The sequence below is a fragment of the Dromaius novaehollandiae genome, chromosome 16, assembly GCF_036370855.1.
Source record: "Dromaius novaehollandiae isolate bDroNov1 chromosome 16, bDroNov1.hap1, whole genome shotgun sequence".
Classification (NCBI taxonomy): Eukaryota; Metazoa; Chordata; class Aves; order Casuariiformes; family Dromaiidae; genus Dromaius; species Dromaius novaehollandiae.
Window position 1 is genome coordinate 16,933,594 of NC_088113.1, and position 23,799 is coordinate 16,957,392.

Consider the following 23,799-nt stretch of genomic DNA (forward strand, 5'->3'; position numbering starts at 1 on the left):
CAGAATTGAGGTAAACTTCCAAAATTCTCAGGGCAGATCACCCTCTCTCTTCACGAGCATGCCTCCTGGGCGGTTTGCTCCCCTAAAAAGGCTTACAGTGGCATTGCAGGAAACAGTTGCGAGCAGCTTAAGAAGAGGCAAATAGATTCTCTTAGATCTGCAGACAGAAGAAAAGTCTTTCTCTGAAGTCTGTTAAAGAAAAGAATCACAGCACAGAACTATAAGAGCCCAAGATAATTTAGGAAGTGATAAAAACCATTTGATTTTCTGCACATAACACAGTTTCATTTTATAAAGATTAACCATATAGTCAAGCTACAGCGCACAGTTTGCTAGTACTGGTTTATTTGTAGGGATACTTGCATTTGCTGCAGAAACTTCTCAGAGAAGACGGGGTTTATTTTGGCGTGTGATGAGCTATGCTGTCATAATGAAGCTACTCTTCAAGGCAAAGATCTCCTGTGAGCAATTTAAAAACAGGTAATTTGGATAGCATTTACATCTCAGACTCATGATCTGTAACTGCTACAGATCTTAACAAAAAAGAAATAGCAAAACCATTCAGAGTTGTAAAAGCCTGCCATTAGCAACTAGAAATATTTGATGTATCACATCTGATTTATGTGATGTCATCTTAAAGACTGAGCTATACCAGAGCAGCTGGAGCATTCCACGAGCTGGAAGACATCTGAGAGTCTTTGGAGCTACTACTTTCAGTACCAGAGGAATACTAATTTCCTCAGAAAAGTGTTCGGAGCATTTTTGGAAACAGCGTGATAAAGTCACCAACACAACTATATCTCAGTCAAGCACAAAGCGACAATATACAGCAGAGAGAAATAAATTATGTCAATTATCTCAGTACTTACTGCTGAAACAGAATGATGGAAAAAACCCTGTGAAGCACCGTGCAAGAAATTTTATCAGGTATTTCAAGTAACTCTGAGAAGAGTTTCACACCGTACCAGTTCACTTGATTTTTGCACCAGTAGATTCTAAGTAGACTATTTATCCCTTTAGAAATAGGGCAAAAACAAAAAAAAAAGGGGTTGGGCCATTACACTTTGTACACACATAAGTAAAGTTTTCGTTTACCAGCCAGACCCTTCTAGGGCCCATTTGCCTTGCAGATGCTATGGTCTCCTTGCTTTCCTCTCCTTGTGCCACTTTCCTAAAAGGTGCTCCAGCAGTGTATTTCCACACTGGGACAAGATCTGTACTGACAGGTCGTGTGTGAGGACTGCCTGTACCGAACCCCTCGCTTCCAGGATGCCAGCTCTGAGATTTCACCCACCCCTGCAAACTGGACACACCGAAACAGAGACGGGCAAAAATGAATAACTGGCTTTTAAAATATTAGCCCTGGATTTTTCATGTGGACACATATTAAAATAAATATTATCTTGTGCCCAAAGAAAAACATGCATTTGACATTTACCATTAAAATAAGTGAATAGAAACCGCAGGTTTTGTAAACAGATATTGTGATTGATTTCTGAAACAGTTAAAAATCTAGTTCTAAATAGGCTGAGTGCTTTTGCAATAGTTTCCATTTGTAAAATACCAAGAACATAGTAAGAAGAGTTACAATGGCAGCAGGCACTCTGAGTAGGTTTTTAAGAGGAAACGTCATTATTTTTAATCCTTGTTGTAACAAAACTTTGCATGTTTTAAAATGAAAACTGCAGTTTTGCAAAACTGAACTTACAACTCTAAATTCTCTTCCCGCGTACAGCGTTAACGATCAGTCATACAGAAGAGAGATAATTAAGCCATAGAAATCACCGCATTTCCACCCCCAACCCTTCCTGGTTAAAAATCTAAGGAAAACATAGCAAATGAGATTTTGTCTCATGTGTTTCTCCCTGCTATTAAAGACACTTCTCCGAAAGGAGCACTTGCTGGTTTTATGCTATTAATAATCCTCCATTTGCGGCATCAGCCCATCCCCACAGCAACACACTGTCTCTGCTGCCGGCTTAGATCCTCTGCCTGGGTTTAACAGTAACATGGACTAACATCATGGAAAGCTGGATGCCTTCTATACGTGAGGCTGGGAATTTGGCCAGGCTGTTTTCCTTCAATAGCTTAGCGTTTTAGTAAAATGAGCGCTCACCTGTTTAGTGAAGCAAATCCTTAAATAAGTTTACAGATATGGTGCCCATTTGCCCTCATACGACTAGAGATTAGTTGGATCAGCCCTCATGTTTGCTAGTTAATGCTACATGTAGTCTGGTAGTAGCAATGGGGAGAGGACTGATGCACCTGAGTGGAAATTTGGAGAGCTCAACACATGCAAACCTACTATGTTGTATCCAAAGCTCCCTCTGGGACAAAAAGGGAGCAACAATAAAGCACAAACACCCATACGAAGTGTACACTATTTTCATGCTGCCACTGTTTAAATGTCTGAAATACTGTGTTCAGGAGCTCTCATTAACATGGATTTTAATGGAAGATATTTGTCTGAGCAGCTAAGTCATTTATGCTTACATAAGGCTGCCATTTACAATAAGAAATATAATAGCATCTTTGCGCTTTTTAATTAAAAATTAATTAGGAGATTTAAGAACAAACTCATTGGGGGTTACTGTACAATAACATGTTTACAAAATTAGGTCTGGGCTTTTTGTTTTTGTTAAGTGTTTCAATCAATTCTGTGTCTATTAAATATAATTACGTATGATGCTTCCTCAAAATTATAATGTAGCATTTAAAGAGCAGCTGGGAAAAGTCTGTAATTTTAACTTCAGAACTAGGGTAACCATTAAAATGCAAATAGGTGGAAACAGCAGTTTGCTGATGAAGAGAACCCTCCGTGTAAACATTTTATCCATTAATCTTGAGATTACAAAGATTCCTTCTATTTTATTAGTACTTGCCACTTTTGCCAGTTAGCTTTCCTAGATGATGTCTCAAGGACAGATTCCCTCCAGGATAACTCACAGTTAGGAATAAAAACCTGTATTTATTATATAGATTAACACAGACATACATATGTACATGTATGCTAAGAATATATGTTTATATTGAAACACCTACAGTCAATCAAGCAGAAACAAAGTAAATTGTTCCTTTTTCCTAACAGACTTATCATCAATCCAGGTGTTCCACTTCTAGCCTAGATTAAGCAAGTAGCTTAACTGGATCAAACTTCCCTCTTCTGCCCTGATTTAAGAAGGCACTTAAGCATTTGCTTAATTTGATTTTAAACAAGGAAAAGAAAGTATGTTCTCTCTAAACAGAGATGTATTTCTGGCCTGGGGATTTCCTTATGCTAAATTTATTTATTCCAAAGTTTTAAATGGAGTTATTCTAATTTGCTACTGCCTCTGTGAGAAGAGAATTTGATCCACTGCATTCTTCAATGGAATTATATGGATGAGTGGGGAGGTAACATATGTTTGAAGTAACTTTTATTTCACAAATTTAAGTAAATTCAGTTTAACATCAGTTTATCCAACTGAATTAAACCAATATAGCATTAGTTCAGATGTGATCAGAGTTGTATATATCATACTGTGTTGATGTCCAAAGGGAGAGATTTCCTAAAAGGTGAAGCATAAGAGTTTGCGTATAGCTAAGCAACAAATTTGGCTATGCAGTAACTCAGCTGCGTGTACAAGCACAAAGCAACAGGTCAGTCAAACATGCTGCTTTTGTAAGCGATACCAACAGAGATAAAGACACTATGATTATTAGTGTGAACAAGCAGAGCTCCTCTCCATTTGAGGAACAGCTGAATTTAAAGCTTGCCCTCTCAGCTTCTCCAAAATACACCTGGGGCATACGGTACCACATGGCACCAGTCGTTCAGAAGGTCAATTCCTACTTTGTGGTCCCATCACCAGTCACTGAAACAAGCAAAAACCATCCTTCCCACCCAAAACAGAGGATCTGATACTTAAGTGTTTTGTCTGCTTTCCAGGGCTGTTGGCTCTAATAATTTCATTGATGGTAGCATGGCAGTCTTCCCCATTAAACCCATCCCTGGTTTTCTTCTGTTAAAATCAAGACAAAATATTCTATCCTCTTCTAAAAGAAAACAACAACAAAAAATCTCCTGTAAATTCAAAACTGAAAAGGCAAAGAAAAGATTCTAATTACATTATTTAAAAAGAAGCTGATTTCATTACTTGGGATTTCTTAGGGCTGGCTCTAATATATATCACATGGTGTCTTAAACACTGAGAATAAGAACAAGTTATTCCCTTTATCCACACATGTTCTGACACTCAGACTTCTGACACACAAGAGCTACAAGGTGCCTGTGCAGCGAACAAAGGGCTTAATTACTCAATTAAGCACAAAAGGATTCACACCCTGTCTGATGCAGGTGAGTAAAATGAGGTTTCCTGTTTGTACTGAGGACATGAGTCAGCAAAGCAACTCATTAACAGACAGATGTTTGGATTTGAGGTCTCTGGGGGATGAGGAATCCTTACATTTATAAAGGCAAAGCTTGGCTAAAGGGAAAACCACCAGCTTAGGTTCAGAAAAGTATCACCAAAAAGGAGAAGAAAACATACATTTTGCTGAGAGAAATCCAAATTTAGACCAACACTTTATGGTGCTTGTTTAAAGAGAGGGCTGAACCAGACAGATGAATTTCTTTCCACTCAAGTCAGTGAGCACTTTCCCTGACTTGGTAGCAGGAAATCAGAAAAATATCATCGCTGGTATTGACTGCCCTGTCCCTTTTTTGCCCCCAAAGACATTTATTTTCACGGAATTCAAAAGCACGAATTCAAAGCGCAGATCAGGAGTTAACATGGTTACAGTGGATGAACGCCTCCATAAAGAGGAAACCCAGAGCGCTAGTGGGGCTTCTAACCTATCGGAAGAAATCATCTCAAGCAGAAGCTGGTTTCCAGTTCTAAAGAAAGAAAATAGGTGCTTATTCTCTGCAGTAACACCGAGAAACCATCGAAAAATTTTCAAAGTGATGGATTCTCCATCTTTTTGTTTCAAATTAAAATTGAGACTGGGTTAATTCCACCCATTTTTAGGCTTTTATGCAGCTTCTAAACCTTATGATCATATTTATGCTCAGCTTCTATAAAGTCATGGAGAGAGCGGGGGAGAGAGTCACCTCCAGATTGTGCTTTAGATCTTAGGTGGGATTAAAGCCTCTAAAGAAAGCATTATCTTTATTGGTTATACATGAGATCCTATTCTGGCCACGCTTATATTACAGGAGGAAAATTCTGTGGGATAAGTTCTGGCTTACACGTGTTTTGGGAACAGATACTAGTCAAACACAAGTTTAACTTCAGTCACAGAAACAGGCCAGAAAGCTTGTCATATGCAGATCAGCCTGTTTGATGTAATCACATCTGACCTTAAATTGTGTGAAACTACTAATATCTTCACCTTATTGATGTAAATCAAAGTCTGCAAAAAATGTTCCTATGTGACAAGAGAACTATAACTCCCAAGAAGAAAAAAATTACCGAAATTCTCAGACTGAAACTGGAGAGGTTTCTATCAGATTTACAGATGAAGGCCTAGAAGGCCGAGACGCAGTTTTACCAGTTGCAAGAAGTTATTAGCACGTAAGATAATTCTGTATAATCAGCATTTTCAATAAAGTAACGATCGCTGAAAGATATTTTGTTGTCTCCGTACAGGCCCTCTGCTTGTCTTCAGCTTACCTAGGGTAGTTCACTGAGGAAGCCAGAAAGAAAATCCAGGGCAGAAGTTACACCCTAATGTTCTGGCTCTGTAGCAGTTTATAATGTACATTCGCACAGCATCATTCTCCCTATACCACTTTTTGTTCCATAAAAAAACTTCCAGCAAATGTCTCAAAGGGAGAAGCTAATATTGAGGACTATCAGAACAATCAGTTTTGTTGAGTTTTTCTCTCTCTTTAGTTAGCAACATGAAAAATCCATCAGAGTATGAATTACTCTAGACGAAGAAATTGAAACTTAACTGCAGGCGTGAGTGCTGAGGGAGCGGGCCGGTGTCACCGCGCGGCCACTCTCTGTTATCCTTGAAAGGCCAGGGCAATCAGGGGACTCCTAAGGACTCCAAGGAAGCAAGACTCACTCCTATTTTCAAGCAGGTGGATCTGACCAGTCACTCCCACCTTGATTCCTGGGAAGGTGGTGGAGCAAACAGACCTGGACGCCATTTCCAAACACAGACGGGGCAAGAAGGTGACTGGGTGCAGTCAGCACGGATTGAGGAAGGGGAATGATGCTTGACCAGCCTCACAGCCTTCCGCGATGAACTAACTTGCCAGGTGGGTGAGGGGAGGGCAGCTCCTGCTTCGCTTGACTTCAGCAAGGCTTTCGAGAGCCCCTCCCATAACCCCCTCCCTGACAAACTGCTGGAGTGCAGGCAACGGAGCAGCAAGGTGGACCTAGAGGTGCCTCCCAAGCCCAACAGATCTGTCGTACCAAGTAAAAGAAACTCACTTCACTCTCACCTCCCTACCGATTATACTCAAGTTTACTTCAGGGCAACTTTCAGCAGAGTCTCAGATACGCATGAAATCCTAATGATCTTTTCCATTTGCTGTGATTAACTTTAAATGTAAATTGAATATTTCTTTAAAACAAAGAAAGTGAGGCTAGTATTTTAAATCTGCCAATTAAAAATAAGAGGTTGCTTCAAATGTTAATGAAGAATTATGAACAACATGCATAAAAAGTTTGATTAAATTAAAATAAGCTGATAAGTTTTAAAACATGAAAGAAGAAATATTTTGCATCTATTAGACTTATTTTTACTTATTAGCTCTATTACATACTTATGATGTAAAAGCAGTAAATTACTTTTTCCTCTGACTTTAGCACGTAAGATAATTCTGCGTAATCAGCATTTTCAGTACAGTAACAATTACTGAAAGATATATTGTTGTCTGAGTACAAGCCCTCTGCTTGTCTTCAGCTGAAATCAAATTACTTCAACAGCTTTATTGAACTTCAAATGGGGCAGAAATAACAGAACCATTTTAAAAATTGTTCTCTAAAACAGAGCAATTTCTTCATTCCTCACTCAGGTTAAAATCCCATTGCAGACACTTAGAGAACAGAAATAAAATGAGATCATTTACTCAAGCCAAAAAATCCTGCTAAAAATATAGTGAGATAAATCTAAGCTATGACTTTTTTTTTTTTTTTTTTTTAAACGCAATTCTGTTGATGGAGAACTGAGTCAGAGAGATTCAAAGACATACTTGCAACCTCAAAGGAAAACCAAAGTAAAACCTGGAATTGAACTTTTGCAACTGAATCTTGGTCCAGTGCCTTTCCTCAAGTGAGGTGAAAGCCAGGATGGACTCTAGTCTCAAAGCACACACTCGGACTGAAACAATAAATCCCAGTCAGCAGTAGGACTGAGGTGTGGGCTCCTCGCAAGCAAACCTTACACAGTTCTTTCTTGAAATTTCTGTGGAGTTCGTTCATCAGGCACACTGCACATTAAGTAACACAATATCTGTAGGAACATCTTCATTGCAAACCTCATTGTTTGTTTTGCTTCTGATAATACTGAAGCTATGAAACTTCTTTCAAAAAATTAAGAAACCTGCAACACAGATTTCTACTGGTCTTTGAAAAGTAGCCTTCTCAAAATGCAGTGAAATTGTACATTATTGAAAAATAACTGTTCTCTTTTTGTCTTTTTTTTGGAAACAACTGTATTATTTTTAACAAAGCCATCTATTCTCTTTAGTAGCAAGAAGAAAAACAAAACTAATCAGAAGAACATAAAGATAAGTAATTTTTTATGTTTTCCTTTAAAAACAAATAGTATTACATTTTGTCATTTTTACCAAGTTTGGTCCTTCTCTCTTTACACAGACAGACTTGCCATATTTTGGAAAATATAAAATGCAGACTTGAGTGTGTGTGTACAAATATAATTTTTTGTTTTAACATGCTTACATACAACACTGCTGCTTTTCAGCTGGCTATCACCTTCTCAGTAACACTAACTTGAAATTAAGACTATAATTTCTCTTGGTTGTCCCTTTAAAATAGCTGTAAGACATCAGCATGAAAAGCTTATAGTACCCTGACCAAGACACAAGAGAGGGTAGGCAGGAAAAGTAGAGAGGAGGAAGGGGCTATACGTAGGCCTTGTGCTGCGTGAAGCAAGTATTTTTTTAATGGCAGCTATACCAGGGGCTGCAGTTTGTCATTAAACACTCCATTTTCAGTGCAATACCTTTAAACCAAGGCTGCACTTTTCAAGGGTACAGAGTGACTTTGTCACATAGTCAACTCAATTTGTCACACCTTAGTAGCCACCATAATTAATAGTTTAATTATAATTTGTAGAACCACAAAACAATGAGAAAAAAAGCAGAGTTTAATAGCCTAGCTACCAAAATGTAATGAGCTTTAACAAGTACTCAGTTGATACAACCTGTCACTGAAAAGTAATCTTTTAGAACAAATCATTGCATGCAGAAACCTCTCCACTGTTACTTGTTTGCTGCAATTCCGATACTATCTGGGAGGAGAGGAAACAAGTCAGAAGACACTGATAATTAATGTAAAGGCTGGTAATCTAGTATTTACTGAAGGAATTCACACTTCAGAGGTTAGCTGGCAGATACTAGTCTAGGTGTTCTTAAATAATCACAAGCTCTAGCATGCCCTGGACATCAAGCAGATGTGGCCTCCAAGTCTAACTAGATACATCTTAGACCAAAAGCTAAGAAAACCATAAAATAGATAAACATATATAGATCTGGGAGATTTCTCAGCAATTCCCCATGCCTCTAGAATTCAGAAACACAAGGTGCACACTATATATGAAATATTAGAACAGCTTTTATTCCTCAAAAGAAATGAGTTTAAACCTGATTTTTTCTCCCACATAAACTTCTGGGGCCTGCCATTCCTTTGGCACTATGGCAGCACTAGTGTTTAAAGTCAAGTTGTCAAACAGATCCTTCATGCCTGTTTTGCCCGGCCTCAAAAAGAGAAAGAATATTAGTCAGGCTAGTAAATATCCTGAAGAAAGCATCAGTCTCCATGAAACTTAAGACTGCCACTTAGTTTTCAGGAAAGCCTCTTTGCAAGGGAGAACTGTATTTTTATCCTTTTCTTTTTAGCCTGTCATCATTAAAGAAGTGATATCCTCTTATTAAAAGCTCAGTTTTCAGAACTAAGATGTGCATCCACAAAAATATTTGCAGTAGCCAGTATCTAATAGTCACTGTTATCCACAAATGTCAAAGACAGTTTAATTTAACATCGTGAAGATAGAGCTGGCTGAAAGATGGCATTTTTTCCTTCAGTAATTTAAACTCTTGTGAGGAAAAAGAAGATAAAAGCCTACCTAGAACAGTCTTTTTACAGTTTTTATGCATTGAAAAAAATCAAAAGTTCTGGCAGAAAAGTCTACAGCTACTTTTTATTTATTTTTTCTGGCAAATGAGTTTGATTAAAAGTGGATGTTTTCTTTGGATAAGAGACATCCTGCAAAAATACACCATTACCCAAAATTTCAGATTTTCCACATGAAGTGTTGAGATGAAATTTTTTGAGCAGCGCTAGGTCCAGCATTACAGATTGCTGAGCACTTGCAGTCTTTTGAAATCAATGGCAGCAGAGGTGCTGACCACCTTTGCAGAGCAGGCTGTTACAGGAAAAGTCATGCACCTGTTGAGATATCAATACTTCACCTTTTTTACGTCAAGATTTAATTCCCAAAACACTCACTTCTAGTTGTCATCATTAACAACTTTAAAAACAAGGCTGTAGATGCAACATGGCCTAATATCAAATACATCCTTTACTCAAAGGATAAAACAATATTTGATATGCAGGCATTCTACTTCCTCTAACAGTTCTGTAGACAAAAATATTCAGATTTTAAGTGTTCAGAATTTATTTGTGTTATTCTTCAGCTAAATTCCCATGGAAAGAGGTTATAGGAATCCAACAGTAAAACAGTCCAACAAAGCTGAAAAGCTAAGTATGCAACAAGACCTCAGCCCAGACTCAAACTTTAACTGCAGTACAGTTCCCAAGTTATTCCATTTAGCAAATGGGTTGCTCAGCTCATCTACCATTTTGAGGCTGTCACCTCCTAGTTTTCATGCCATTACTGCACGGGAAGACGTTAGATGAAAAATTTCATGATGCTGTCTGAATTTGTCTTCTGTACTTCAAAGCAGTTAAATTCATGGAAGCTACTCCACATTTCCGCCTCTAGATACTGAGACTCACACAGCAGACCTGCTAACAGAGTCTTTTAACCATTATCTTAGAAAAAGTAACTAGCACAAGTAACTTAAAGATAGCTATACCTAGTGATGGATACATTTTTATTGCAGCAAAATAATGAATATAGAAGTTGGTCACCTGAAGTCCAAATAAGGCATCCCACTAGTTGAGCTAAAAGAGGAACTTGCTGGGGGTAGTTGTCCAGAATAATTTACACGTGATGTGTATTCAGTTTATCAGCTTCTGCTAAGAGCAGCAAACAGTAAGGGAATGAGGAACCTTGTATCAAATGGTATCTCAACAAAAAGTTTGCAACAGAAAGGCCATATTTAAAAGAATACAATAAAGCTGCATACTGCAAACAAGTATTCCCAGTACGCAAAAGTCATGGGAAATAATTGGGGTGGGGGGACCCACAGACAAGAGACATTTACTTGTCTGGCAGTACTCTGTTTTTGTAAGATGATGTAATACAGTTTAATCAATACCCTTAATATGCATTCATAACCATTGTTAAAGGAATGTTTTCAAAGAAGATTGACTTTTAGCTCTTGGAGCCATAATTATACTCTACTCTCAGACTTGGTGCAGCCTGAGTGTCTGGGAGACTTAGTTTTTAGGAGCTGAAATATCGCCAATATATGTTGATTATTCAATTTTTTTTGGCTTCCCCTGTAATAAAAAAGATGCATACAGCATTGAAATGAGAGATTTATGGGAGCACATAAAAAGAACACATTTTCCTAGCAAGTCACTGAAGTTTAATTTAGTGATGGAGGACTAGATCAAGGAATACATTTTAAAGCCATTTTTCTCTTTCTCAATATTTACACATCCTTTTCTTTCTGGAAGCAACCACGGCCAGTGCAAAGCTGTGTTTTAACATAGTATATAGAGTTGGAGAGCATTCACACAGCTTCTTAAATCGTAACTAGGATAACTTTGTGCAGCAAAGACCCAGATGTTACATAGTGTTCAGTGATGAAAAGGCATCTGCTCAGATTTCTTTTCAACCGAAAGTATGGGACTGAAGGTACAATCAACACAGCTTAAAGAAATCTCATTCATTTTTAGCAGGAACCTAAGGTGCTACACTCAGCAAAGGCAGGGCAACTATCCTACAGCTTTCAGCAGAGTGGTACATTGCAGGAACTCCTAGGAACCAGAGATAACAGCACTACCACCCACTGAAAAACAGCAAGCCAAGCTGCTGAATGTCACTGACTTTTAGAGGTGTGTGGAAATACTAAAAATATTGTTTATATTAACTTCATATCTCCCTTGTTCCTTTGTTAAGCATAGTTTGAAAAGCATTGGTTGTGTACATGATAGCTCTGCAAGGATGGATATTCCACAACCTTTCAGGGTGACCTGATCCAGCATTTGCCTGTACTCATTGTGAAATTTTTCTTCCTAATATCTAATTAGAATTACCCGTGTTGCAACTTGTGATTATTGCCTCTCATCCTGTACTACTGTGCACTTCTGACAAAGGTCTGGCTGCCTTCTTTATACCCTCTTATTGCGTAGCTGTAGACAGCAAGAAGTCCTCACTCTTGAGATTTTGCAATTTTTTGAATGTGGCTTTTGTTTAGACCCATTCCATGTATTCATAGAGATGAACACACACATGATATTGAAATAACCATGAGCCCCATTAAGGCTTGGAATAAAGATCTAAGGAGAGCTGAGGTTTCAGGCTGAAACCTTAGAAACTCAGTAAAAACATTTTTAAAAACTAGAACCAACGCAGGCAGGAACAGGAGTTTTGATGAAGAACAGCTAATGTACACAACAAGAGCAGCCCATCATTCTATTCATATTCATTCCACAGTCGGTGCAGTATGTGTGCACAGAGCATTTATTCCAGCAAATGACTGTTAGAGTACTATACTATACAGGTATTCAGAAAAACATGATATTTCTGAGAACAAATCATCAAAGTCTTCAAAGCATAATCATGTGAGGTATGGTAGTTTCTAAGCTCACCAGATATCTTTTCTAAAACTTCACCATTTGATACATTGCCTTTTCTTTGCCACTATCTTAACAGAGAAATAATTACATTTTCAGCAGGCCAGAAGTGACATGCTCTGGCACCTGCTTTAGCAAGGTCAGATGTTAAATCGACAGAACCAAATTAAGATGCCATTTTGAAGTGGCTTAGACATTTAGTCAAATTTGCTTAGATGAGTCTCAGATTTTTGGATAAACCTATAAAAACAAGTTGAGAAACTCATGCAAGGAAATCATTCAAATGAACTACAATTATCACACTATTCAAGCCTGTAAGGGTTTTTCATATTTCTTTTGCTCCTTGAGCCCTCCATATGTAATTTTTATATATAACTTAAGCTGGAGAAAAGCATGCTAAGACTTCATACAAACAGAATGCTGATCTCTTCAAAAAATGTTACTAAGAATACCACATCTGCAATAATAAAAGCTTTTACAAGCGCTAATGTTATTTCTCTGGGCCTAGGCTAGACTTAAGAAAAGTACGGCGAATCAGCTCAGCTAGAGTCATTTGCAAGAAATATGAGAATAAGAAACAGTTTTGATTTCCTGGTGCTTGGGAGTTTTTATTAACTTCATGTAACTTCTCTGGCAACAAGTAGGCTGGCACAAATTAGAGCAGCCTCATAGCTGCACTAAAATGTGCTCAGCTGTGGAACACCACCGATGGTCTACAGGAGGGAGATCCTCCAGCCAAATGGCTCTTTGAGCGGACTCTCCACTTACGCTGCTTTCATGCAAACGATCATGGAAGCTACTTGGGTGGACAGTAACACTAAACCTCAGGGGATTCAGAGAAGCATGTGTTGTTTTACATTCCTCATGCTTCTTATTGTGCCAGTAAGATAAGTTAAGAAGGGGAAAGTTCCTCTTTCCACCTTGTGTCTCCAATCAAGGTTTTGTCAATTGTCAGGACAGCTACTTCACTGAAGTTTTCTGTCTCCCAAATAGATGCTTTACTGCATCAGAGGACATCATGGCTCAGCCTGCTCCGATGTCCCTTTGAAATGCGGTTTCATGGATTCCTGCCACAATGCATTTTGTGAGCTCAGTCCATACCATAAACAAGCTATTAAGTAGATCATCCTCAGGACACACCACGAAACCTTCCAAGTAGCCATTAGGGTATATTGTGTCAATCTGCCCTGTGGAGACATTTATAAAAGGTTCTTTTGCAGAGTACAATGTAATGGCTCCTTCAGGGAAAGTAAAAATGAATAAGATTAGTCACAGTATGGAATATTAATAGTATGAAAAGGTGATATATATTAACACATAATGATGAATTACCATGGAGAAGCAGCAGAGAGTATCTAAACATGGTTTGGTTTTATGTTCTGTTTTGGTAATAAATAGAAAATTTTATTAATGCTTTTGAATTTTATTTATTTACTTACAGTGGACCATATCCCAGTTTTTTAAAGCTACTGTTTCACTTATTTTTACTCTGGAAATTTCCAATATCAATTGGAGATTAACAGATTAAGATATCCAAAGGGTCGGGGAGGAGGGAAGTATCTGCATTAGGTCAACCACTATCAGACTGGTTTGTCCAAACAATCAAGCCAGTAATTCCAATGAAAGTAAACAACAACAAAAATAATCCTAATTTATTTGCTGGAAAAGCATGTGGTAGTAGTCTATATGACAACTGAGGGAGTAACTGTGGGGAAGAAAATAAATCTGCAGACATTAGTCTAATAATTTTGAATTAGGGTTTTTATATGTCATCTGCAGAAAAAAGTCTACTTTTGATTAATACTCACTATCATTGGGATGGAACTTTTTCCCAAGGAGATTTATGCATGAAATTCAAATATGGTGAAAAATTTCCCTTTAAGCTTTATGTAAGTCATGTACAGAAACCTACATTTTCAGGTGTTAACTTATTCATAGATATTTTTAGCTTCTCATTGGATTTAGGGGAATGTTTCAAAGCTACTAGCAAAGTTTGTTTAAAAAACCATCTCTGTGTACTTTTTTGGGGTGGTGGCAATAAGCAGCATGCCAACACCTTCCCAGGAGATTATTTTAGTGTGAGATACTGCACAGAATCTCTCAAATGCTACAAAGATTATGCCTCTGTATAATAAGTCACAGAGAATCTACTCTGGAATATGCAACACAGGAGAAGAGTTTGCTAATTCCTATACGTTAGATGAGGTTAAAATGTGTTGCTAGATGCTACCGAAAAATACTACCGATGTAACACAGCTGGCAAAAGAGACATCTTTCCTTTCCTCTGCGGAACCACCTTGTATCACCAAAGTTCACAGTACACATTTTCATGAAACAGAGATTCTACACAGATTGCGAACGTAAAAGCCTCCAAAAGAAGAAATAAGAATCTCATACTCATGGGTATTTTTACCCAAGCCCTAAACTGCTCCCCCCCCAGATCAGGAAAGTACCTCTGTGCAGAAGAGCTCTTAAACAGGAGGTTTCCTAAAGAGGGAAACTGTTTGACAGTGAGCTAGCTTCTCTGTACCTACTTTCCCATCTGTATAAGAGAAGAAAAAAAAATGACTGGAAAATGGGACTTGAAGGAACTTAAAAACATTAACTGACATTGTCCTTTCTCGCAGATGAGAGGAAGTACGTATAGCAAACATTTCCGAGACATTTGTACAGTATATATTTTTTTAAATCTTCAGTGGCAGATAATCTATAGCCTCCCTACTGAGGCCATTGCTTACCTATTCTTAAAGGTAAAAAGTTTTCTCCAATGCCTGTTTCTTCTACAATTCAAGCCCATTATTTCTTGCCATTTCCACTTTGCCTATGGAAACCAGTTGATTCCTTTCCCTTTTGCGGCGTGGAAAGGGTAAAGTTTCACTTTCTAGACAAAATAATCCCAAATCTTTCAATCTTTCCACTACATTCCCAGTCATTCTTGTTCCTCTCTAGCCTATGTACATTTTGAAGTGAGGTGGCCAAGCTAGATCCATAACCTGAGCTGAGGCCTTGTTAAAGTTAACCCTATGGAAGTGCTGAGAGTATTTAATATATTAAGTGTGGCATGTTCTGTTGAAAATGCATATAGGAGGACACAGTCTTTTCTTTTTCTTCTTTCTGAAAACAGAAGAGGATGCAGCAGACAGGAGCAAGAACCTCATTTTTCTGCAGAGAAACAGGAGTCCTGTGCACTAGAAGCAGAAAGCTAGAAGATGCCCCATGGCAGCTACCAGCCTGAGCTCCCCCTCTCCCTCCTGCCCTTGCTGCAGGGCTCCTGTTCTGGCAGAATATGGGCCAGCACCGCTCGTACCTATCCTCCTCTCGTACAGGAATCCAGCAGCAGCAGTGGAGGGAGGCTGCATTCCTCTGATGCAGAGCCTCCTACGCGCTGCACCAGCGTAGCCTGCTCAAGTCTTTCTGTGCCCTCCTGGCCTTTCGCAAGAGCCTAGTTCATTTTCCCATTTTAGTTTCCCCAATTTTGTTTGAGCATGCAAATGTGCACAGAATGAACAAACTGTGGAAGGAAAGGTAGTCTGCTTCTGCTAACTGCTAGAGCACTTTCCTTCTCTATAGCTTTTCTTAAGGGGTGGGAAAAAAAACAGCCTTCCTATCTACACACTTGTAATTGACTTAACACTAACAGTTACTAATGACTGAGAGTTAGGCACAGCAAGTCAGCAATTAGGAACAAGGACTACAGGCAACATGGTCTTCTTCTAACTAGATATTAATTTGTACTAAAATGAAGCATTTATTTGGGATAGAACTTTAACTTTAGCCACTGTGCCATACTGAAACAGAAAGCAAGCAATAACCCATTATTTCACCCTCAGTAATTAAAAAAAACAAACAAAACCAAACCAGATAGCCTTTACATTTCCTATAGCTACAATTAAGTTGATGGCAGTCAGGGTGAAAGATATCTATCCCCATATTGCTACAAATTAAACAAAAATCACTTACAGAAAATTGTGAACAGAGCCCTGGAGAGCCAAAGAGCAGCTTAGCACATTTCAGAAAGTAATTTTCTGCCAGAATATTGCATGGGATAATAAAACTGCAGATAAGAACCCCATTTTAGTGCATATCTTCTGCCTCTGCTGTGTTGTTACTTCAGGATTATGGTAGTGTTTTGGGAAGATAGGAGACAAAAAAGAAACCCCGAAGAAGATATGTGTCCTCGTTACCCAGACAGTGTGATGAGGGGCGACATAAAAACACCTCGACACAATGAATGAGATGCTCAGTGGAACCCTTCTGCCAGGTGTTGTCAGGTTCAATTACCTAGAGGCTCCAGCTGGAAAATTAAACAACCCTGGCATGAGCCCACACCCAGAAGCCCAAGAGAGCTAAATTACCTCCCGTAGCTGCCCTTGACAAGCAGTACTTTTGAAAGCACTGCATTTACTCATTTAAAACAAAGCACACTGTACCAAGAACAAAAGAAATTTCAGAAGATTACAGTTAAAAATTAACAATTTCTTCCAGGTAAGACTACTTTTCCCCAGAATATCTTGCCAACAACTTTAACTGTTTTCTTCCCTCTCACACTCTGGAGCGTTTAATAAGGCAACACTTTCTAATGCTAGCTGCTCCCCATCCCACCTTCACATCCTGGTTCTTCTCCAGGGCTGCCTGGACTCCTTAGGTGCCTGGGTCAGAGATAACACATCCCAGTTAGGAAGTTGCCTACATTGATAAAAGCCTGTGTTGCCTGCATAAGACCAACCAACTTTTTTTTGGGTCCAGACCAATTCCCAAAGTCTAGTCTGAAATATAGGCAAGCCCCTTCTTACCTCTAAGGCATTTGCTGCCTATCTGACATGAGAAGAGAGGGGGGCTTTGATCTGTTTCTAGTTTCAGCTGTAGAGTTTAGTGCTTGATTGCACTTATATTAAAGCTCACAGCAAAGGCTTCACTTATTTCAGCTGTGTAGAATCAAGCTTGTAATCTTTCCACTTGAGAGACCCAGGCTCCAAGAAGACACACACATGCATAAGGACACTTTGAATGGGAGTGGGAGAAAACAGACCATGTGTGTCTCAAAACCACAATACAGAAAAGACCACGAAAAAGGTTTTCTCTCTGTTCTTCCTCCAACTGACTTGTTATTCCTGCTCTCTCTGCTGCGTACATACCAGTGCAGATGATGCATAATGAAGACAAACCTAAGCTGTGCCAGAGCGCTGTCTGCCTCTGTGCAGAACATCTGTTCCAGGTCCTTTCATTCTTTTATACATCTCAAGGAATCAAGGCAGCATTTTTGCATAGTTCACCCTGCAGTGTAGGACTGCAGAGTAAGTCCTTCGCACATGGAGAATGCTGACCGTCTCAGGATGGTGTTATTTTGTTCTTCACGTGGTATGCTTTAGTGTACATTTCCATAGTGACACTGGGCAAAGAGGCAGCAGCAAAGGAAGGCTCAGCAGCAGAATGCTTCTTACCTGAAGAGCCCATACAAATAAATCTTATAAAAAGCACTAGTCTTTATTTTTCTTCTTGCTCATTTGAATCTTGATTTACTGTTGCAGTTAGCGAACTATTTAAACTTTAATGAAATACAGTGTATAGATAAAGCATGTGTGTCCAAAATTATATAGAGAAGTGGGATTGCAAGCTTTAAACTCCTGCCCAGAAGGTTTGTTGCTCGATGGCTCTCTCATTGGTGTCCTATCCTGTGTAAATCTGGGGTATCTAAACAATGCCTCTTTGAAAGCATAAATCACATAGCACAGAGGAATATTGTAACTGTCCCCAAAGTCCAGGGCAATGAGCAACTAAATCTTTAGAAACAAAATTAAATGCAAACCAACACATCTCTCTATGCATGCTATTATAATGATGTTACAAAATGCTAAAGGGTACGGCAACGTGAAGAGTAAATAAGTTTTAGTCACAGTGAAAGTTCAAAAGAGAAATTCCCTCTCACAATGTTACCAAACCTTGTGATTTTATTGAAAGTCTCATATTTGATTTTGTTTTTAAAGCAAAAACATGGATGCAATGGAAATCTAGGCTTTCGGCTAAATGAAGTTTCTAGTTCTCCTCATTGCAGAGAAAGCCTTAACAATAAGAAGATGAAAGCAAAATAATCAGAAAGCAAACACACAGAATGCAGACAGAAGAGATGATTGGTTTTGAGCATATGTATGAATTTAAAGTCGAGCTCATGACTTAAGGGAAATTTGGCTGGGATTCTTACCTAATTTCAGCCACGTTGGAACTGCATGGAGCAATACTTTAGTGTCTGCAGAGGAAATCGCATTTGTGCTGTGCGCCATGGAGCAAAGGTCCAATGCAACAATAAATAATCTTGCTGGACTTGGCAGAAATTTATAACTGTACAGCACAGAGGCCTGAAAACAGAGCAAATCTTTATCACCCCAATTCAAAATCTATCGAAAGCAAAGTTGTTGGGAAGATTTAATTAAATGCAGAGTTTCTCTCAGTGTCTTCCAGACTGTAAAGTACTCTAGAAAGGACAAAAAAAAAGAAATGCAAATAGGTTCATCCTTGAAACAACTAAAAATATTTAACACTGCAAACATTTTCAGATTCTAATCACAAACACTCTGTTCTATGCTCAGATAAACAGAATTATGCATGTCTCTTCAGAGCAGGACAGGAAATAATTCAGACTGCCATGAAAGAGGCTTTAAAAAAAAGTGAAGAAAACATATAGCCCTACATGTTAATGCCTGGCTAAATTCTGCTCTAAAAATTAAGGGATAAATTTATGACAGTCAAGTGTTGAAGAAGTACTAAATTCAAAGAATCTTGGATTCTTTCAAGACAAAATATTTTCTCCACAAAGCAATAGCTTTTTTTTCTGACTGTCTGAGATTGTGACTGAGGCATGGTGTAAAATGTCAGTTATATCAGTGTGCAGGATGAGGCAGCAATTTTTCTTCACCTACCATATGTTACTCCCCAGACATAATTTTCGGATAGTGGATCTTCACAAGAACATACATGATGTTTCCAGGTCCTCTGAACCTATTCATGAGTGCAGCTTTCATTGCTCCTTTGCAACAGATCTTGCTGTCTTTGGAACAAGGAGCTAGGAGATAGGTGAAATAGAGGGTATCCTTGCTTAGTGTGAGGCACATCTACGGCTCCTAGGCTGTGGAGTAGCTTCCGAGTTTTTGCAGGGTTACTTCGCAGAATCTAGTTACAGGGAACATCTCACCTTGTTGATCTGCATCAAGTAGAGGCATTCCCTCTACTGTATGTGGGTACTTTGATTCCCACCACCATAAAGCAGAGCTCCATGCTAAGTTGGACCTTTGCCTAGACTCTTTGATGCAGCAAAACCATGATTACAAGAGACACTTCTTTGAGACTCCTTCATGAAGAACAGCATTTATTACTGAAAGGGCTTGAACATTCTGCAGTGATGTTTAGTCCATGTCCATTCCCATAACTTATTTAGGAATCCATCTCTTCTTGCAACCTCCAGAAGAGGCCTCAGAGATTTGTTTTTAAAGTTTCTCCTAAATCTCTGAAAATATGTCTTCCTTCTGGTGCATTATTCATAAGCAAGAAGTCTTTGCAATAGAGGTTACTAACCTGCTTCACACTGTAGGAGTAATTGATGTCTATCACTCATAGACACACAATGTTCAAACTGGAAGGCATTGCAAGAATTGCTGTCTTATGTGACAAGTGCACGTATAATTCTCCTGAATACAAGGAAATTCACATGTAGAAGAACATGAATTTCTGTATTATTACTCTCCAAACAAACATCCGGTTTGGCTACTAGTTTCCTACTCTATAACAACAAAAATTAGAGACTTCATGGAGCTAACATAAAGCTCCTACACTGAGGGGTAGGAGAGTCATGCTGTGGGTCAAATTATGCACAATAATGAGTTGCCAGTTTAAGAGGTGGATAGCTGTAAGAAGACTTGGCCCTGAATAAGGATACTATTATTGAGGATACTATTTTAGGGAAGGAAAATAATTCAAATTCAATGAGCAGTAGGATAATGTGATGAATAAAGGGCTATGTTACAGATTGAATACACATGGCTTTTCAGAAAAAGCTGAAAATAATATACTGTACATTGGTAGATATCTGCTTTAATTTTGGTTAAACGAAATATATGCTAGATTCAACTGACTTGATCACCTGTTTGCTCTGAGAGCTGTTTAACCGATAAGAAAAGTAGTCGCTTTTTGCATGTCTTACAGCTTTTATCATAGGAGTATCTTATTATCTATTGTGTGATTCAGTGCAACAGACTGCAGCTTAATAAGATAAGTCAGGAAATTCAAGATACAGGTAAGGTCTTTTGTGATTTGGCAATGCCTTATTTGTCATGCTATCGAATATCTGAGCTGAAATAGTAATGACAGGGAAAAGAAGACTGTAGGAAAAGATATGGCTTCCATCCTGCTGATTTAGTAAATATCCTCCTGCAGATTGCTCGGGCAATGTCATTAGTGTCCCCAGGAGCTGCAGGCTAAGTCTGCCAAAACATGGAAGAAAACCTGTGTTGCTTCTGTTGCTGTCTATAGCCAACAGACAGACAGCACCAGGGACATTTCAGCTACGTCTGGAACGAAGGTATGAAGATAGGCAGGAAGCTAGGTCATGGCATTTGCATCACTGCTATGAGCAGGGGAACAGAAAGAAAAGGAGACCATCTGATCACTAGCTCTTCCCCTTTTCTCCCCACACTATTTAGGGTTCCCATTCCCTAGAGTAACACCAATGGGGTTCCCCTGGAAGAACAGGGTATTAGGGATGCGATGTCCTTGTGTGTCTGTGCAGTAAGAGGCCCAAAATATGACCTAGAGAAAGCCAAAATCTTCCTAGGACTGATACTTTTTTCTGTGACTGAGATGCAACTTCTAGGGAAACTAGTCATCCATAGTCTAGTTCTCTCGCTGCCTGAAATACTGGCAAGCTGTCCTGACAAAGAGACAGTGGGCAAGGCATATCTATCATTCAAGCTATTTATCTTCACTTACAGCTCAGAAGTAGAACTGCACTAAACAAAGTGCCAGCCTCAACGGAAGAAATGTCTGAACATTTACATTCTTTCCTTTCTGCTGCTTCATCTCCAGGCTATGTCACTGCTGCCAACTGCCTGGGTCTTGGCAAGGTACATGCGGTGTTCCTCTTGGGCCAGGATCCTTTTATTATATAGGTCTGGCTTTATTTTATCATCTGGCTAAGGGTGGAATACATGCAAGCAAGAAAGGTGGAGACCAGACTGGCAGATGGGTCAGGGCAATTACAAAAAAACCCTTTAACTATGTTATAAACCACTGAAATACACCTTTTTTGTATTAGCCCAAAACTCCAGGATTATGTACTAGAAGTTCATAAATTAGATCTATAGTTTGTCACTGAATGAATGTAGCTAGCAGATTTAGCAAATGGTATGATGACAGTGTAGTCAAAACGGTGAACGACACACTTGATCTTCCAACACTAACCAGGAAACTTAAAGTAATGTACTTGCTGCAAACGAAACTCAGATGTTCATGTAGGAATTTATTATGGGAGGACAGACTGCTGCAGAAATGTTTTACAACTGATCCAGCGAGCATCTGTAGAACATCTGTTTAAAGAAAGCTGCACCACTACTACCAAATAAATATCTTACATGAAAAATGTGTTTTTACTTACTGGGAAAGGGATGTTCTAAACAAGAGGCTGTTCAAGAAAACTACATTTCAGGAACATCTAACAACAGTGAATCTGTATTTTGTTCTGTGGGCTTTTAAAACCTGAGCTGACAGCTACTGATTAACTGAACTAATAATACAGATCTATGCCGCCTGTTAAAATCCTCGTCATTACATGTCAATTGATAGATATCAAAATGAAGGACATAAGCACTGAGTGATTCTCAAACTACTCTGTGAGCTTAGTTCTGTATGTTTCTTACAATTCCTTCTGCTATACTAGTCTCACACCATTATTAAAGATAATGCAAAGGCTCTGTCTTTCATGGTTTAGAGACATTTTTTCTCTTTCTAACATGCACTAATTCTTTTGTTTTTTTTATTTGAAATGATATATTCTTTATGCAACATATCAGTGTAGCTAAGTAAATAAGTCAACTCTAGCACACAGACCAATCTGAATGGAAAACACGGTTATTATGCATGACAAAGTGCTATAAGAATATACTTTAATGATACCCAAAACAGCATTTACTTTCAATCTGAGCAACACAGTTGTTCTTGATATAAATTCAAATTAAGATTAGTGACCAGCATTACCAATAAAATAAATGAATAGTTGGGGAATATTTAGATCTATCAGTGGTGTGCATGCTGTACTGAAACAGCATTATGTCCTTGCAGGTATAGAATTTTAAATCAAAGTAACATTGTTATCAGTGTCTAGCTTCACGCACTTTGCTTCACAGACACTATTATGCATTGAGCAGCAATTAGTGAGTCACCAGGGATACTTTCCTAGACTCTTCAGGTCAGAAAAGCTAATTAACCTTCCTCCTGTATTCTGAACAGACTAACAATAATCAGTGCCAAATCTTATCCTTCTTCTTTTTCTTTTAAAAAAATCTGTTTTAAAATATTGGTGGCAAATTAAGAAAAAAATGTAAAGCAGCTCTTCTGATAAAAACAGAAAATTCACTAAAGAGGTCAAAGAGCTGAAACTGTGACCCAGGTTTATTTGTTTATACCAGTGACTCTTTGTTTAATAGATTTTTTAGAAAGCTCTATGAAGACAATTTAATTAACTATCCATTTGCACTACAGGTACAGCAGACACACAGTGGTGACGGACATGTGAAAACAATTGTATTTGCGTTGACATGGTGTGCAAATGCAATGACATTTGCGAGAGCTGCCCTTGGACAGAAGTAGCATCTAACCATCCAGACTGGTGATGCAAAGTGACAAAGGTATTGCATTATGTCAATATGTATGAGGTTATGACAGGTCAGGTGGGATGACACCGCTGCAGACAAACCAACTCCATACAATGCTGTCATGTTGCATCTACCAGTTTAAAAGACAGAGTATGATTTTTGGAGACATTTATCAATAGGTCAGCTGGAGCAACCAATGCCTCCCAACAGGTGGCTGGAATGTCATTTCCAACCTGATGGGAAATGCTGCTTAGGTATATTGGAGTCAAGTGGAACATACATCATTTTTGAGCAGTTTCATTTTATATTTAATGTCTCATACAAAGAAATACAGTGCAAAGGTATATGCTTTCCCAGAAGATCAAAACTACAGCACAGAAGCAAACTGACAGCCTGGATCTTCATGCATTTGATGCATGTATGATCTCCTTCATGGGCTCTTCCCTTGCAGTTTTTTTGAAAAAGTTGGTGACACTTTTCCTATCGCTGCTGTTCTGGCCACCTTGCACAACTTTCACTTAAGCAATGACCAGAATATACAATGATCTTCCTGATGCAAGAAGGGGAAAAAGAACACCTTTTCAAAAGCAATGTCATGTCACCATTAAAAGACCTGCATATGAGTCTCATTCTGATCATAATTTCAGCACTTTCTGCACAAACTGCCCCTATGTTTTACTTATCTCTAAAACGTGGAAGGGCAGGTCAAAGCAAATCTTGGCAAATTAGCTCTCTCTTGATTTTGAGAATGACTGAGGTTCATGTGCTGTTCATGT